The sequence below is a fragment of the Rattus norvegicus genome, chromosome 5, assembly GCF_021556685.1.
Source record: "Rattus norvegicus strain SHRSP/BbbUtx chromosome 5, alternate assembly SHRSP_T2T, whole genome shotgun sequence".
Lineage (NCBI taxonomy): Eukaryota > Metazoa > Chordata > Mammalia > Rodentia > Muridae > Rattus > Rattus norvegicus.
In genome coordinates, this window is record NC_141538.1 from 61,766,073 (window position 1) to 61,782,167 (window position 16,095).

The window sequence follows — 16,095 nt, forward strand, 5'->3', positions numbered from 1 at the left end:
ATGGTGAATTAGGTTACCTATAGGCTGAGACTGCTTCTGTATTCACACTGCTTGCCCATTGCTGTTTTTCTTCCTTATGCAACCCAGGACTTTTGGAAGCACTTTAGAAAGACAAACTTCCGGGCTGGAGAGATGGCTCAGTGGTTAAGAGCACCGACTGCTCTTCCAAAGGTCCTGAGTTCAAATCCCAGCAACCACATGGTGGCTTACAACCATCTGTAATGAGATCTGATGCCCTCTTCTGGTGTGTCTGAACAGCTACAGTGTACTTACATATAATAAATGAATAAATATAAAAAAAAAAAAGCTTCCAGAAGTAAGTCAAGCTGGAAGGTTGAAAAAAAAAAAAAAAAAGAAAGACAAACTTCCAGCCACTAGTTTCCTCACTGCTATGGACACAGCTGCCCCAGCCACCATGCCTTCATGACATGTGACCTCCGAAACTGTGAGCAGAAATAAACTTCTCTTCCCTAAGATGTTTCTGCCACGGATTTTGTCATGGAGATAAGAAATGCAATGTCTTTGAGCTAAACATGCCCCAAAAGTGTATCTGTCATTTACTTCTTGTTAAACATCACCTTAAACTGAAAGATCCCACGCAGAGAGACCCTTACTCAAGTCTTGGGAAATCGCGGACCCCAGACACAGAGAGACCATTTTGGATGTAATAAGCAAAGGCGAGGTTTATTACGGAGACCTATTACAGAGATCTCCGGGCCGACACATATCCCACGCAGGAGACAGAGGTGTCGACCCCGAGAGGCTGGGAAAAAGAGTATTTAAAGGCAGAGGCTGTGAGCACCAGGGGATGGGGGATGTCAAAGGGGAATGTACCACAAGTTACAAGATTGTTTTATGGCTCCAGGAGATAAGGGGACGCCAGAAGGTTTTATGGCCCCCTGGTTCCTGGAACAGAGCTACTAAATCAGGAGAAGGGTAGGGTCTTCAGGTCCTCATTATTTTTAAACGTTTGTCAAAACTGATGGAGCATTTGTATTTGAAACACCTCTGGTTAGGCTTGGGCTGCCCGGTTTCTTGGAATGCTCTCTGCAGGACACAATGGCTGAAAAGCACAAGTAGGGGCTTATCAGGGTCTGGAGGACATCTGGTTAAAGTATGACTCTGAGTAAGCTGGGGGGACGTCTTTGGATGGTTTATGGGTCAGTCCTCGATAGCCTGAGCTGGTTCTTGCATTCCTTTTCTTTATCTTTATGGCCTGCTATTCCTGGCGGCAGGGCTTAGCCCTGAGTTTGTGGCTTTTGGGGCTAACTCTTTTAATTTTATATTTTTAAACCTAGAATTCGTATAATTTTCTTTTCATTCCCGTCTTCTCCTACTAAATAATTCTAATCTTAGAATTTTGATATCAAGTCTCGTATTTGGTCTCACCAGTTGTCCTAACTGACTGGTACTGTTGTCTCACAACCATCAACCGCACAGCACCCACTCGATTTTTAACAAAAGCAATTAACCTGTTTGTCACGCAGGAGCCAAAAACTAAAACCAAGAAAATTATTAATAATGGCCCAGCTGTAGCAGAGAGTAGGGTAGTCATCTAGGGAGATCTACTAAACTAGCTCTCGAACTATCTCTGATGTGTTTTTCTGTCTGTCTTTTGTCTAACCTTTTTCTAAGTTTATTTATGGAGTCTTTAATTACTCCTGAATGGTCTGTATAGAAGCAACATTTTTCTTTCAGTATAGCACACAGACTCCTTCTTTAAGGAATATCAGGTCTAATCTTTTTTTATTTTGAAGGACTATCTCTGAGAGGGAGGTTAGGTATTCTTGGAGGTCAGCTAAAAAGTCTTTGGCATCAGGATTCTATCTGGACACTATCTAAACCTATATACCAAGGTCATGACTGTCTTTCAGAACTTCTAAACTTATATAGGTTGTGATCCCTGAGGCACAGTCCCAAGAAGTGTTAGGAGTACTAACATATGTAATGTTACATCATTTGTAATAGAAATCAAGCCTATCCCCACACCTATCTCGATGGAACCCAGGACAAACGTGACTAAATTTCCCTCTAGGTCCCAGCTCTCAGCCCTAACAGCTAGTACACGGCTGGTGAGGGCTGAGAACTGACGGCTGTCAGGGTGGTCAGCAGCACCAGGTATGGTCCTTTCCAGCGAGGATCGAGTGTCTGGGCTCAGTGTAGCTGCTTCCGACCTGGAACTGATGGGATGTCTCAGGGGTCTCCGGGGCATAGGCTGCTGTCAGCTGTGAGCAGATTTCTTTCTGTATCACCTGTAGGTCTTTTAGCCTGGCACACAAATCATTATTACTATGACATGTTGGTTCAGTAACATCATCTAATACAGTCAGGGGAGCTGAGGCCCCATATAAGATCTCAAAGGGGGTAAGGCTGAATTTGGAAGGGGTATTTCTTGCTCTGAAGAGAGCAAGAGGGAAGGAGTGTCACCCAGTCTGTGCCAGTCTCCATGGTCAATTTGGTCAGGGTCTCTTTTAGAGTTCTATTTATTTACTCTACCTGAATTGAGCTTTGAGGTCTGTAAATACAATGTAATTTTTAATCGACCTCTAAATACTTGGCCACACCCTGGCTTACCTTGGCAACGAAAGTAGGACCGTTGTCTGACCAGATTACCTTGGGCATTCCAGACCTGGGGAAGATTTCTTTCAGTATCTTCTTGATGATTGTAGAGGCCGTCTCTCGTTTGGTGAGGAAAGCTTCTATCTATTCCTGAAAAAGTATCTACAAGCACTAGGAGATACTTGTGATTATATTTTTCTGGTTTTATCTCAGTGAAGTTCACTTTGACTTTTTATTAAACTCTCTAGGTCTCTTTGTCTTGTTTGTTTGTTAAGCATTTGTTTACTGACGTATCTTATATTTTTTACTGTCTCTCTTGGCTAAAATCTTAAAGTCTATTACATATACCTTAACTACTTGGACAAACTTTTTATCTCCTAAATGAGTCCATTTCTGTATTTGGCAAAGTGAGTCTTTTCTTTGTTTTCTGGGGAGTATAGCCTTCCCCTCAAGTGTGTCATTGTCTTTTTATCTTTTAAACAACTTGGGCCTTTTCTAAGTGAGGCCATCCCTTAGTCTAATCCTAGTTCTCAGTGGCTGTCTCTTGCAGGCCTGTAACCAGGATAGGCTCCTGTATAGCCATTTCCCGAGCCACTTTATCTGTTTTGTCACTGCCCCATGTCACTGAATCTCTTCCCTCCTGTTTTCCTGGGCAATGAATAGTACTCACAGTTGTTGGCTTCATCAGGGCATCCAAGAGATGGCAAAGGCATCTGTGGCGCTGATGTGCTGGGGGGGTAGAGGTTCAGCCATTCTAGATGACATTGTGTTGTCCACCATGGCAGCACCCACTTGTCTCTGACCTTCATTCATGAAGAGAACTGTTCCTGTCTGTGGACAAGGTCCTCGGCTTTCAGCAGGGATCAATCAGCCAGTCGCAGAGGTCTTTCCTCCACCCATGTGCTTCTGTCAGTGTTTGACACTCGTGCTGTGGTGGCTCCAGGTCCGGATTGGGCAGCAAGGTGACCAGATTGTCCCCAACCGGTGGAGAATCTAGTCCATGGCAGCTGACCAGTGGTCCCATCTTTAGGGACACTCTATCAGCCACTCTATCACAGTTTAAGTCCTGGATTGGGTGATAATTGTTAGTGCCATGCTGGCAGGAACGGTGTGTTTCAGGCAGAAAAGCACTAAGCCATTCAACTCCCAGCATCAGTTACTGGTGTACTGAGACAGGTCTTAAGCTCCACATACACAGTCTATAGATATGTATACACATGGCCTCATCCAGCCATTTCAGCCCACGCAAGCCAATTTGGAGAGCAATTTTCTCATGAGCAAGGGATGGGGGCAGTCAGGGATGACTATGAACTAGTGGGTTACCCGGCCCACGCCAAGGTCCACTGTTCTTCGGGCAGTCCATAAGTATTGTTCGTTGTCAGTAGCTCCTTGCACTCAAGGTCTTTGGATATTGGCCCACAGGGGGGCATAGGAGCACAGAGCATTGGGTCCCTGTATCCACAAAACAACTGGGCGGGCTTCCCTTCTATCTCTGTGTATAGCCAGCACCAAGAGGCTCTCCAGTGTCCCCTCTTGTTCTTTCTGGGGCAGTCCCTGACCCAATATCCTTTTTCTTCGTATTAGGCACACTGATCTTTAGTCAGGAATTCTCTTCTGTTGCCAGGTACTATCTTCCTAGGTTCCCTAACTACTGTGGCCAGTATATGTTCCTCTCTCGTCTTTTATCTCTCTTTATCTCTCTAACTTCCTCTTCTTTTTGTCTCTCTTTTTTTTTTAGCTTTCTGTTCTTTTTACCTCTTTCTCTGTAACTTGTACTAACTCTCAGCAACTTAACTTAACCCTTTAAATTTTTGTAACTTTTTCTTCATATCCTTTCTTTATCTTAGCCAGATTGGTGGGGCATTTTTTAGCCCCTCAGAGACCCACCCTTGGAGCCTGGCGGCAGACCTGGCACTCCCTACCTTTAGGCGTCTGAAAAGAGCAGGCAGAAGTGAGGGCCTTCCATCCATCTCTGGAACACTTTTTCTGGCCTCTAGTAGGATTTTGTCTTTCCTCGGTGGTAAAGAAGACCTGTAACAGTTACTAACAAGCATCTCAAATGGGATGGTGAGAAAACAAGAGAATCTTGAGAATAGAGGTCCACTGAAGAGGGCAAATAGCATTTAGTCACACAGCTAAGCCAGGAGGCTTTCTTGGGACAAAAAGACCTTGTGTCTGTGAAACAGAAAAGTGAGCAGAGGGGCAGTCTATCTGTTACCGGTTGTCTCTCTGGACTTAGATTTTCCCTTAAGGAGTACCTTCCTTTAGTGCCAGCTCAGTGGCTTTATCACTCAAGAGACCCATCCTCTAAATGGCACTAGGCTTTCAGTAACAACTAATAATAAAAGGATGGAGAGACGATAGAACCTGAGTGTTAGATACTAAGCAGCTGACAAAAGAATTGTAACCAGTTCACCTGGGGCTTCTTGTCTCTTATATCTAATAAAGAGATTGTTAATACTATAGTACCAACCTTTAATAAAAAAAAACTATAGCTCTCTCCATGTCTCTGAATATCAGGACTGTAGTAGTAGTCCTTTACCAAACTGTCTCAGTGGGCTAAGGGCCCATGGAAACGAAAACATTAATCCTGACCTCGGCCACAGCCAAAGCCTGAATTCTAAATTCAAACTGGCAAAACAAAACAAAGTTCTTTACAGTTTGTTGTAGATTCTTTGAAACTATTTTAGGGGCTTCTCTGCCCCCCAACCTGGGACATTTCTACCACAGGGGCAGGAACTGGCTGCTGTGGGGATAGGATCAAAGGCATTCTCCATGCTAATGATGACCAGTGAGAAAAGTAATTTAATGCTGGAGACTGGCTCCTCTCTTGGAATAGGGCCAGCAGATAAGGCAGGCTCCTTAAAGAACTTCTCTTAATGAGCACCCTCTTTCTGTGAGCAAGAGTTGAAGGTCTGGTCACTAAAAGCAGAAATTCCTTTCTTGTTCTTGTTTTTCTTAGAGTCCTCTCCCACCTCACTCTCAGCCTTTTTAGATTATTCTTTATGTAGCATTTTTAACACAGCCTGTCCCTTTTTTATAGCCTGTTGACAGCATTTCTGATCTTTTAGGCAGCTATGCACTAAGTGTCATACCGGCTGAAACTCCACCTTTAAGATTCTTTGTTTCTAAGCAAAATTTAAATCCTTTTCCAGCTTATCTCAGCTGTCCACCATGAGATTCCCAGAGATCGCAAACCAAGGTGTAGTAATTTACTAAGAAATCTTTTTATAGTGTTTCTTTTTACCTTAAGCCTTTTTCTTTTAAACAGCTCCTGAAGAGCCAGAAAAATTGGGAGAGACTTGAGAAGTCCCCATGCTCGCTGCAGCAGCTCCGCAGCTAATTTCGCTCCCCCCTACTGTGTGTTTCAAGCACAAGCACAGATAAAACACTATGTTTTAAAAAATTAACGTTGGCTATCAACCAAAACACCGACACTAGAGCGGGGTCCATAAAATTAAGTTTCTTACTCACTATACTTGTTTCATACCGGAGGCCTAATCTGGGGAACTTTTTTATTTACGAGCAGTTTTGTCCTCAAGGTTTTTGTTAATGTCTGTTTACACAACTGTTAACAGCAGCTAGGCTGATCAAGGGGAGTAAAGGGAGGGGCCTCTCTCCTTGGGGAGGAGGCTCAGGAGAGAAAGACAAAACTCCTTGGCAGAAAACAATTTTTCTCAAGCAAATTATTTTTAACTCTTAACTTAAGCACCAAGAGGACCAAGTAAAACTCTATGACGAACAAAGCAAACAGTTTCATGATTTCAAACACAGTCATCAGTCCAAGATTTTAAACACAGTCGTCAGTCCAAATTCAAACACAGTCGTCAGTCCAAAATTCAAAAACGAAACAAAAGCCAAAAAGACACTCGACAATACCACAGAAAACAAGCCAGACAAACAATATCAAGACAAAGCATCTTATAACCAACTTTCACAGATGCCTGGTACCTTCAGTACGTGGCCCAAACTGCAGCTTAACCTTAGCTGCTTTTGGGATGAGATGGACCATCTGATTCCACCTCCCAACAGGATTCCAGAGTGTCCTCTTGTCCTAACGACTAAGCACACTTGTCCGTGCCTATATTTAAATAGGCAGCCGAACTCGACCTCTGACGGAGTGGGATTCCTCGTCCACTCCCGCCTAGGTAAAAGGAGCATTCCATCTCCTTTGTTCCAGAAAACCAGAGTCAGGTCCTCCTGACTGTCCATAGCCGGGCTCTCCCGACTGTTCTCCGCCCGTGGAACGTCTTCCAGGGGCTGCAGCCTTGCGGGCCCGGGGCGTCCCCCCTTCCGCAGCCAGGGGGTCCTCACGGACCACAAAGGCAGCTGCACTGAGTGGGGATACACATCCACTCTCCTACAGGGCAGGAATACACATCCACCCTCTTACCACAGGGCAGGAATACACATCCACCCTCTCAGCACAAGGCAGGAACACACATCTGCCCTCTTACCACAGGGCAGGAATACCCATCTGCCCTCTTAACACTGACCAGTACTAAGACACACATATATACACACACGGCGGAACCAAAACAGAGACAGACACAGACTGACAATTGCGGCGCCGCTCACACAGAAACACTCAGACAAACATCCAACTCACCTCCAAGGGGTCTTCGGAGTCTGGGGTAGTCGCGCAGATCCCGGACGAGCCCCCATTATTATGAAAGATCCCACGCAGAGAGACCCTTACTCAAGTCTTGGGAAATCGCGGACCCCAGACACAGAGAGACCATTTTGGATGTAATAAGCAAAGGCGAGGTTTATTACGGAGACCTATTACAGAGATCTCCGGGCCGACACATATCCCACGCAGGAGACAGAGGTGTCGACCCCGAGAGGCTGGGAAAAAGAGTATTTAAAGGCAGAGGCTGTGAGCACCAGGGGATGGGGGATGTCAAAGGGGAATGTACCACAAGTTACAAGATTGTTTTATGGCTCCAGGAGATAAGGGGACGCCAGAAGGTTTTATGGCCCCCTGGTTCCTGGAACAGAGCTACTAAATCAGGAGAAGGGTAGGGTCTTCAGGTCCTCATTATTTTTAAACGTTTGTCAAAACTGATGGAGCATTTGTATTTGAAACACCTCTGGTTAGGCTTGGGCTGCCCGGTTTCTTGGAATGCTCTCTGCAGGACACAATGGCTGAAAAGCACAAGTAGGGGCTTATCAGGGTCTGGAGGACATCTGGTTAAAGTATGACTCTGAGTAAGCTGGGGGGACGTCTTTGGATGGTTTATGGGTCAGTCCTCGATAGCCTGAGCTGGTTCTTGCATTCCTTTTCTTTATCTTTATGGCCTGCTATTCCTGGCGGCAGGGCTTAGCCCTGAGTTTGTGGCTTTTGGGGCTAACTCTTTTAATTTTATATTTTTAAACCTAGAATTCGTATAATTTTCTTTTCAAAACTAAGCATGTTCAAGACTGTGCCTACCGACAGTACTTTTCCTACATTGACTAGGCACAGAATCCCCAGTAAAATCTTCATCTTTCCTTTGAGGACAGAACTGCTTTGGAAATAATTCCCATGACCTTTTTCCTATGACCTATCTCTTAGCGGTGCTGTCTCTGTCCTCGCACACACAGTACATTTGCATAACTGTGAGTATTCATACTGCATGAGCTTGGCTGTAGCTGAGCTGTGCTTCTAGTCCAGGACCAGAGTCCCAGTAACTAAGCCAATGGTTGTAAATATTTTAAGATTGATTAAGCCAACTGTTTTCCAGAAAGAGTGTATCAGTGCTGACCCCTGACTGTAACCCCAGCTACTGAGAGGCTCAGGGAAGCTCAAACATGATTTCCTCCTGTGTCTGTGAATTTTCATCTGTCTCCAGTTCAAATTAATCCACATGCCAAAGTTAGTTTAGTTGAGGGTAGGGTATTATGATCGGATCATAAGTAACAGGACCTGACTGTGGTCAGTGCAATATGGAAAAAAGGAATTCTTTGGAGGGTGTAGAAGTGTTCAAAGATGTGATAGAACAGCTGGACCTCCAGGCCTTAGAAAAAAACAAAAAGCTGTTGTGATGGCGAATGCCTGGAATCCCAGCACTCAGAAGGTAAAGGCAAGAGGGTCAGGAATCCAAGGACACACAAGGTAAGTCTGGAGCCAGTCGATGAGGCTACAGGAGACCTATGACAAAAGAGTGAGGGTGGGGGGGGTAGGGGGAAGAGGTCAGGATACTACCAAACCAGCATCCTCCCCCGCCTGCTCAAAGGGAACAGGGCCTAGAGAGATGGCTCTGTGGTACACCTTGCCAGGTGCCCTACCTTGTTTCTGTGGAAATAAACACCAGGACAAAAAGCAGCTCATGGAAGAAAGGATTTATTGTGGTTACAAGTTTAAATCGCAGTACATCATTAAGGAAGTTAGGGCAAGCACTCACGGGAAGAACTCAGAGGCGGGGACTGAAACAGGCACCACAGAGGAACACAGCTCTCTGGCTTGCACCCCAGGGCTTGCTCAACCTGACTTCTTCAGAGGTGACACTGCTGGCAGTGGGCTGAGCCCCCACCTTTGTTTGAATTTTGTCACTTAGCCTTTTGATGGTGGTGCGTGCCTTTAATCCCAGCACTTAGGAGGCAGAGGCAGGCAGATCTCTGAGTTTGAGGCCAGCCTAGTCTACAGAGTGAGTTCTAGGATTGACAGAGCTACAGAGAAACCCCATCTCTGAAAACAAAAACAAAACCATTTTTTTTCTTTTCTTTTTTCTTTTCTTTTCTTTTTTTTTTTTCTTTTTTTTTTTTTTTTCCGGAGCTGGGGACCGAACCCAGGGCCTTGCACTTGCTAGGCAAGCGCTCTACCACTGAGCTAAATCCCCAACCCCCAAAACCATTTTTTTTAAAAAGCTGATGCTTGGGGCTGGGGATTTAGCTCAGTGGTAGAGCGCTTACCTAGGAAGCGCAAGGCCCTGGGTTCGGTCCCCAGCTCCGAAAAAAAGAACCAAAAAAAAAAAAAAAAAAAAAGCTGATGCTTATTCAGTGTTTGTGTAGCAGGGTGACAGATGGCCGTCAGACCCCCTGGAGCTGGAGTTAGAGGCAGTTTGCAAGCTGCCTGACATGGTGCTGGGAACCGAGCTCAGGTTCTCTGCAAGAACAGTATGTGCTCTTAACCGCTGAGCCATCTCTCCAGCCCCAAGCCCTCTCACGTCAGTCATTAATCAAGAAACATCCTACAGGCCAGTGTGGCTCACTTATTTTCTCAACTGAGGTGCCTTCTTTCCAGATGACCAGAACAATAACAAAAACTAACCAGGGAAGACTGAGGACTTGATTTGGGTCCCCGGAACCTACAAGGGAAGGAGGTGACTGACTCCTGACAGTTGTTCTCTGACCACCACACCAGTGCAGTGGCTTTTGTTGTTGTTGTTGTTGTTGTTCCTGCCTTGGCACAGGTTGATTGCTAACTCAGCATCACCATAGATGATTCAGTTGGCCCTTTTTAAAGACCCCTGGGTCTTTATAAAGTTCTCCACAACAACAGAAAAGGAAACCTCTGTCCCAGGGTTTCTATGGCTGTGAAGAGACACCATGACCATGGCAACTCTTTTCTTTCTTTCTTTTTTTCTTTTCTTTTTTTTGGAGCTGGGGACCGAACCCAGGGCCTTGTGCTTGCTAGGCAAGCGCTCTACCACTGAGCTAAATCCCCAACTCCCATGGCAACTCTTATAAGCAGTCATTGACCCGGGGTTTACAGTTCAGAGGTTCAGTCCATTATCCAGTACAGCAGCACATTAGGCAGACATGGTGCTAGAGTGGAGGCTGAGAGTTGTACATCCAGATCAACAAGCAGCAGGAAGAGTGAAGCACTGGGCCTGGCTTGAGCATCTGAGACGGCAAAGCCCACCTCCGGTGACACACTTCCTCCACGAGGCCATGCCTCCCAATAGTGCCGTTCTCTATGGGCATATGGGGGCCATTTCCATTCAAACCACCTCGCCTCTCTAGTGTCTATTTGCCTTGTGAATGCAGGCCTGCCCTCAGTGAACTGGTGAGCATGGTCCTCGAGTTTTTAAATGGTCCTTAACAGATTTAAATCTGTTTCTGTTCATGATCTTTTTGGTGCCTTCTGAGGTCAGTTCCGAGTCCCTGTTTCGTTTCTTTTTGTTGGGCTAAGAATCTAGGATAAAATTTGATTACCAGTTCTGTTATAAAATGCAAAACAGTGATTGGAGAGAAGATGGGTAAATCACGTTCAGTTCTTTCTTTCTCCTATGTATGTATAATGTATGTATGTATGTCTGTATGTATGTATATATGTATTTACAGGCATGGTTTGTTTTTTTTTTTTTTTTTGGTTCTTTTTTTCGGAGCTGGGGACCGAGCCCAGGGCCTTGTGCTTCCTAGGCAAGCGCTCTACCACTGAGCTAAATCCCCAACCCCTACAGGCATGGTTTTTATGTAGTCTGGCTGTTAGGGAGCTTGCTATGTAGACCAGGATGGCCTCCAACTCACAAAAATTCACCTGGCTCTGTTTCCCAAGTGCTAGGAATAAAGTCTTGATTTATTCCTACACCTGTCTTGAAAATCAAAATCAAAATCAAAAACAAAAGCAAAGCAAAGCCATCACACAGCAGTGTCTGGCTTGAGCCTTTCTAAAACTCCCCAGAAAGAAAAATTGTCACTGCCATTCAGCAAAGGGGAATCTTGAGCCTTGGAGATCAGGCAACACAAAAGCCAGTGGAAAAAGGACAGAGGCAGGACGAAAAACAAATAGTTGCTCAACCCTTCCCCCACCCCAACCCTGGTTCAGGGATACAGTTGTCTGTCATGGTGGGATCAATACTAGAAATGGCCCACCACAAAGCAAGCAGTTGTCCTAGGCATAAGCCACGTGTTAAGGCCTTATGTCCCTCTGGCCCTCATAATCCCTTGTTGTAGAAATTCTTAATCCCAATCTGTGGATTCTTTCCTGCCTTTGACCATTTAGTTCCTGGATAAAAGACACATACAACCTCTATATTTACAAATAAGCCTTAATCAGCACAGGGGCTGTGCAGATATCTACCCACTATGCTATTAAAATCTATTTCCTGTGGTAGAGCGCTTACCTAGGAAGCACAAGGCCCTGGGTTCAGTCCCCAGCTCCGGAAAAAAAGAACCAAAAAAAAAAAAAAATCTATTTCCTATGGATAACCCTGAGTTATTACTTTGTTTCATCTCGACTCCAATTGGTCAGCCCTCAGGGCCACGTTTTCTTGACTCCTAACACACAGTGATCTCTTCTTCCTCCTCACCTTCTTTCTTCTCTTGTGGTTCTCCTCCAACCCCCCCAGACCTGGGAACCCTAAAACCTACCTATGTCTCTTTTGCCCAGCTATTGGCTGTGGACATCTTTATTCACCAATCAGAAACAGCTTGACGGCAAGGTCACAAAGGTCACTTGGGTCTGAGTGTACTCTCATCTCTAGGGCAACTAGCTGTTGAGGAACCAGGATTAACATTAGAATATAAGCAGCAAAAGGGCTGGAGAGATGGCTGAGCGGTTAAGAGCACCGGACTACTCTTCCAGAGGTACTGAGTTCAATTCCCAGCAACCACATGTTGGCTCACAACCATCTGTAAAGAGATCCAATGCCCTCTTCTGGTGTATCTGAAGACAGCCACAGTGTACTTATATAATAAATGAATAAATCTTTAAAAAAAAAGCAGCAAGAGGCTAACCTACTACTAAGCCTCTTTGTCCACAACCAGTGCCAGTGCCAAGGGGTTGGTCTGACACTAGAAACTTCAGAATAGCTGAGGTTATGGGGCACACCTGTACTCTAACACTTTGAGGGAAATCAAGAGGTCTTGGCTAGCCTAGACACACACCAAGAAACCCCTCCCCCACAATGCTCCATCTATATTTATCAATATGAGTGTCTCTTTAGAGCTAATTAGAGACATGTGTATGTTGGGGATTGGGGGGAGGATTGGTTTTTTTTTTTTTTCTTTTTCTTTTTTTCAGAGCTGGGGACAGAACCCAGGGCCTTGCGCTTGCCAGGCAAGCACTCTACTACTGAGCTAAATCCCCAACCCCCAGGATTGCTTCTTTTTAAGACAGTTTTTCTGTGTAAACCTGGCTGTCCTGGAATTCACTCTGTAGACCAGGCTGGCCTTGAACTCAAAACATTGGCCTGCCTTTGCTTCCCAAGTGCTGGGATTAAATGTGCGAGCCACTGCTGGCCATTCTATTACTCACAACTAACTTGATTGAATCAAAATCCAACAGTAATCAAGTAATCATTATCTCAGGTTTGTAGGTCAAGTGTTAAAGCTATTGGGTATGTTGTCTAATAGTTCTCCAACTTTTTGAACTTACTATGTAATCCAGGTTGACCTAAAGCTCACAAACTTGTGTTGTTGCAGTTGCCAATTAATCTCTTTTTTAATCGACCGGTCCTTGCTACCCACCTCAATGTTCTGCATTCCTGAATGAAAGATGCACACAGGGATGCGCCCACGCATGCATGCACACGCATGCACACATGCAGCTTTATTTTTTAATTTTTAATGACCAAGGCAAAAATATATCTAAAAGCGAAGCTTCTGGAACACACCATTTGTTCTTTCCTGTCTTGTATCGCTCCTCAAACTTGACCTTGGCCTTGTGTTTCAACTTGTGTCTCTGAATACATCCTTGTTGACAACAGTTTTGTCGAAGGGGATATCCACACAGTACCTTGTGGGCATGGGGAGGTTGTAGTTATAAACTTTCACAAAGGACTCCATCTTGGATTGCTTGGAGATTTTCTTGCCCATGGAAGCAGTCACTTTTCAGGGATACTGGTCAATTCCAGCCACCAGGGTGTGGCTGTGAGGGAGGTCTGAGGGACCATCATCAATGCTCTTCATGATGACAGCTTTTCGTCTGGAGTAGCGTCCAACTAGGACCAGCACTACTTTCCCAGGTTTCATGAACTTGCATTTCAACAGAAAGCAGCTGGCAGTCACCCAGCAGAAAGCCAGAGCTTTCTATTTTAATATGCCTTAAACAATGGCTGGGCCACTCCCACACCTTCACGTGGCTAACATCTCCCCTCCGATATTCTTGAGTTATTACTTACTAAAATCTATATTTCATTGTTGTTAGCCTAGACCAGTGTGTATGTGTAGGGGGTTGGGGGGCTCGGGCTGATCTTCCCCTGCTGTTACATGTTGGCTGTCTCTCTGTCCTGTCTCTCTGTCCTGCCTTCTCAGGCATGGCAGCTACTCCTTCCCCCGCATGGCAGCAATTTCCTTCCTGCTCTTTCTGTCCTTTGCCTGGGGACTCCCAAAGTCCTTCTCCCTGCCCAGCCATTGAGTGCTGGCCACTTTATTTACCAATCAAAACCAACTGGGGGCAGGGCCCCTCATCATCTCATATGCAGACATGTGGATTCCCATGTAATTTTGGGGACCATATTAACATAAGTAGCATTAGACCAAATCCACAGCCTTGTATAATTTTCCAAATGTTTTGTTTGCTTTCTGTTTTTTTTTTTTTTTTTTTGAGATAGGGTCTCTCTACATAGTCATGGCTGTCCTGGAACTCACTATTCAGACCAGATCTGCCTGCTCTGTCTCCTGAGTGCTGGACTAAGGTGTTCACCACCATACCCAGTTTAAACATTTTTGTTTTGTTTGTTTTTCAAGATACAGTTTCTAATGTAGCCTCCAACTCAGAGGTCAGTCTATCTCAACTTCCTCATCCTGAATGCAGAGATTAAAGATATGCACCACCACACCCAGTTAATTTTTTAACTACTAATGAGAACTCAGTTGAATTAGAAGAAACCTGTAAGAGAAAATTTCTACTTTATCATGGCTGTGACTACCCAAATCTCAGCACTTGGGAGGCTGAGGCAGGAGGATTACAGAATTCCAGGCCAACCAAGGCTACAAAGCAAGGCTCTGTCTCAAGTGTATTAAAGTCACACACACACACACACACACACACACACACACACACACACACACACACAGAGAGAGAGACACACAGAGACAGAGAAACAGAGAGACAGAGAGACAGAGACAGAGAGAGAATGTATTCTTCAATCAATTATCCTTATTATACAGGTCAGCTTAGCAAGAGTGGAGTTGTAGGAAGAGACAGACAAAAAAAATGAAACTAATTCAGAAAATTGTGGAGGAAGGCAATGGGATGCTATAGTATTTGTGGGAAAGAACGTCAAGTTGCAGTCCTTTGCCCAAGCAATCAGACCTAGTGATTCAGGCCGTGCATTTTCTTTCTCCCTCACTCCTCCTCCCTTCCTTCCTTTCTTTCAAAGCTCTTTCCCTTCTCTCCCTCCACTCACAGTACAGCTGTTTGAGAATTACATTGCTATGGATTTAATTTTCTAATTACTCGGAAGGCCATCTGTACCCTGCTTTGATGGAGTCCTGCTCTGTCCAGGGAACCACACGCTGCCCTGCCATGCCTTCTTTCTTCTTCCTTCCATCTGGCTATGGGGTCCCTGGTGTTAGAGAACGTGGGATGGGGGAGGGAATTCTAGACCTTCCCACCTACAATGGGATCCCTGATACCCTAGGGTCTGGAGATCATCAGAGGACCACTTGGCGTCAGCCATCCTTGGCTAGCAACCAACAGCCAGGAGACGTATCTGTGTGGAAAGCTGTCATGGCTGATGGGTGAGGCAGTTTTCCTCCCAAGGAGACTTCTGCACTTTTATCTCTTCTCCTCAGACCTGACTGAGGCTCAAGGCTGAGTCATAGGGTAAGCTTGGGGATATTTTTGTTATGTTTAAGTAGAAGTTACTAAAGAACTCTGGTAGACTTACAGTGTGTTGACCTGAATAAAATTCATTCTCTGGGGTGAAAAATCATGCAGAAAGCTGAGTTCTCCTCAGTTTATTATTTTACTAGCACGTGCTGCACTAGAGGTGTTGGCAAGGACAAGAGCACTGACTGAAACTACCACATATTTTATTTTATTGTCCTTGAGTGCGGTTTTCCTCTCACTTTCCTCTACTCTTGCTCACCCTCTAGAATACGAGTAAGAAAAAAGCAGCTAGAGAGGAAGAGCACAAACAGGAAGAGGGTTGTTTGAAAGGGTCTTTCTCATCAACATTCCTGCATGTGTCTTACTGTTCCCTCTAGCCAGCCATTTCAATGCAGATCTGCAGCCTAACCCTCCTCCCCTCCAGGCACACAGAGTTCTCTGAGCACTGGAATAAGGCACACATCTCAGTCCAAAGTTCACAGCCAGCTGGGGGCAAAGTTCAGTAGGTGAGGCTTGAACTTAAGCCCTGGTGCATGCTAGGCAGGCTCTCTACCACTGAGCTGTGTTCCCAGGCCACACAGAACTCGGCTCTAGGCCTTTTACATAGAAATCAGAGAGGCAGGGGGACCTCCAGAGATAAGCAAATCTAACACCTTCATTTATATAGGCAAGAGACACCAATCCATCTTTCTTCCAAGACAACTGTCCTTTCACCCCAGGGTCGGGGTAGAATAGCATGTAGTGGGGTGTCATCGATGGGGTTTTAGAGTTAGGGTTCAACTTGGGTTAGAAAGCCAATGCTGTTGGCCAAGGTCTGCCTATGCTACAGAGAA

General features: G+C 45.2%; 2 long non-coding RNA genes and 1 pseudogene across 2 annotated transcripts in view; all 3 read right to left on the reverse strand.

The window, feature by feature from the left end:
* Nucleotides 1-16,095, reverse strand: part of LOC120103061 (uncharacterized) — a 41,298-nt gene that overhangs the window by 7,654 nt on the left and 17,549 nt on the right. The window lies entirely within an intron of this gene.
* On the reverse strand, nucleotides 657-7,219 carry LOC148005753 (uncharacterized). The gene is made up of 2 exons (XR_015620805.1): nucleotides 7,169-7,219; nucleotides 657-2,268 (listed from the first exon to the last, which is right to left on the reverse strand). It is a non-coding gene; the product is annotated as an uncharacterized LOC148005753 (long non-coding RNA).
* Nucleotides 12,990-13,503, reverse strand: LOC148005754 (large ribosomal subunit protein eL27 pseudogene; annotated as a pseudogene).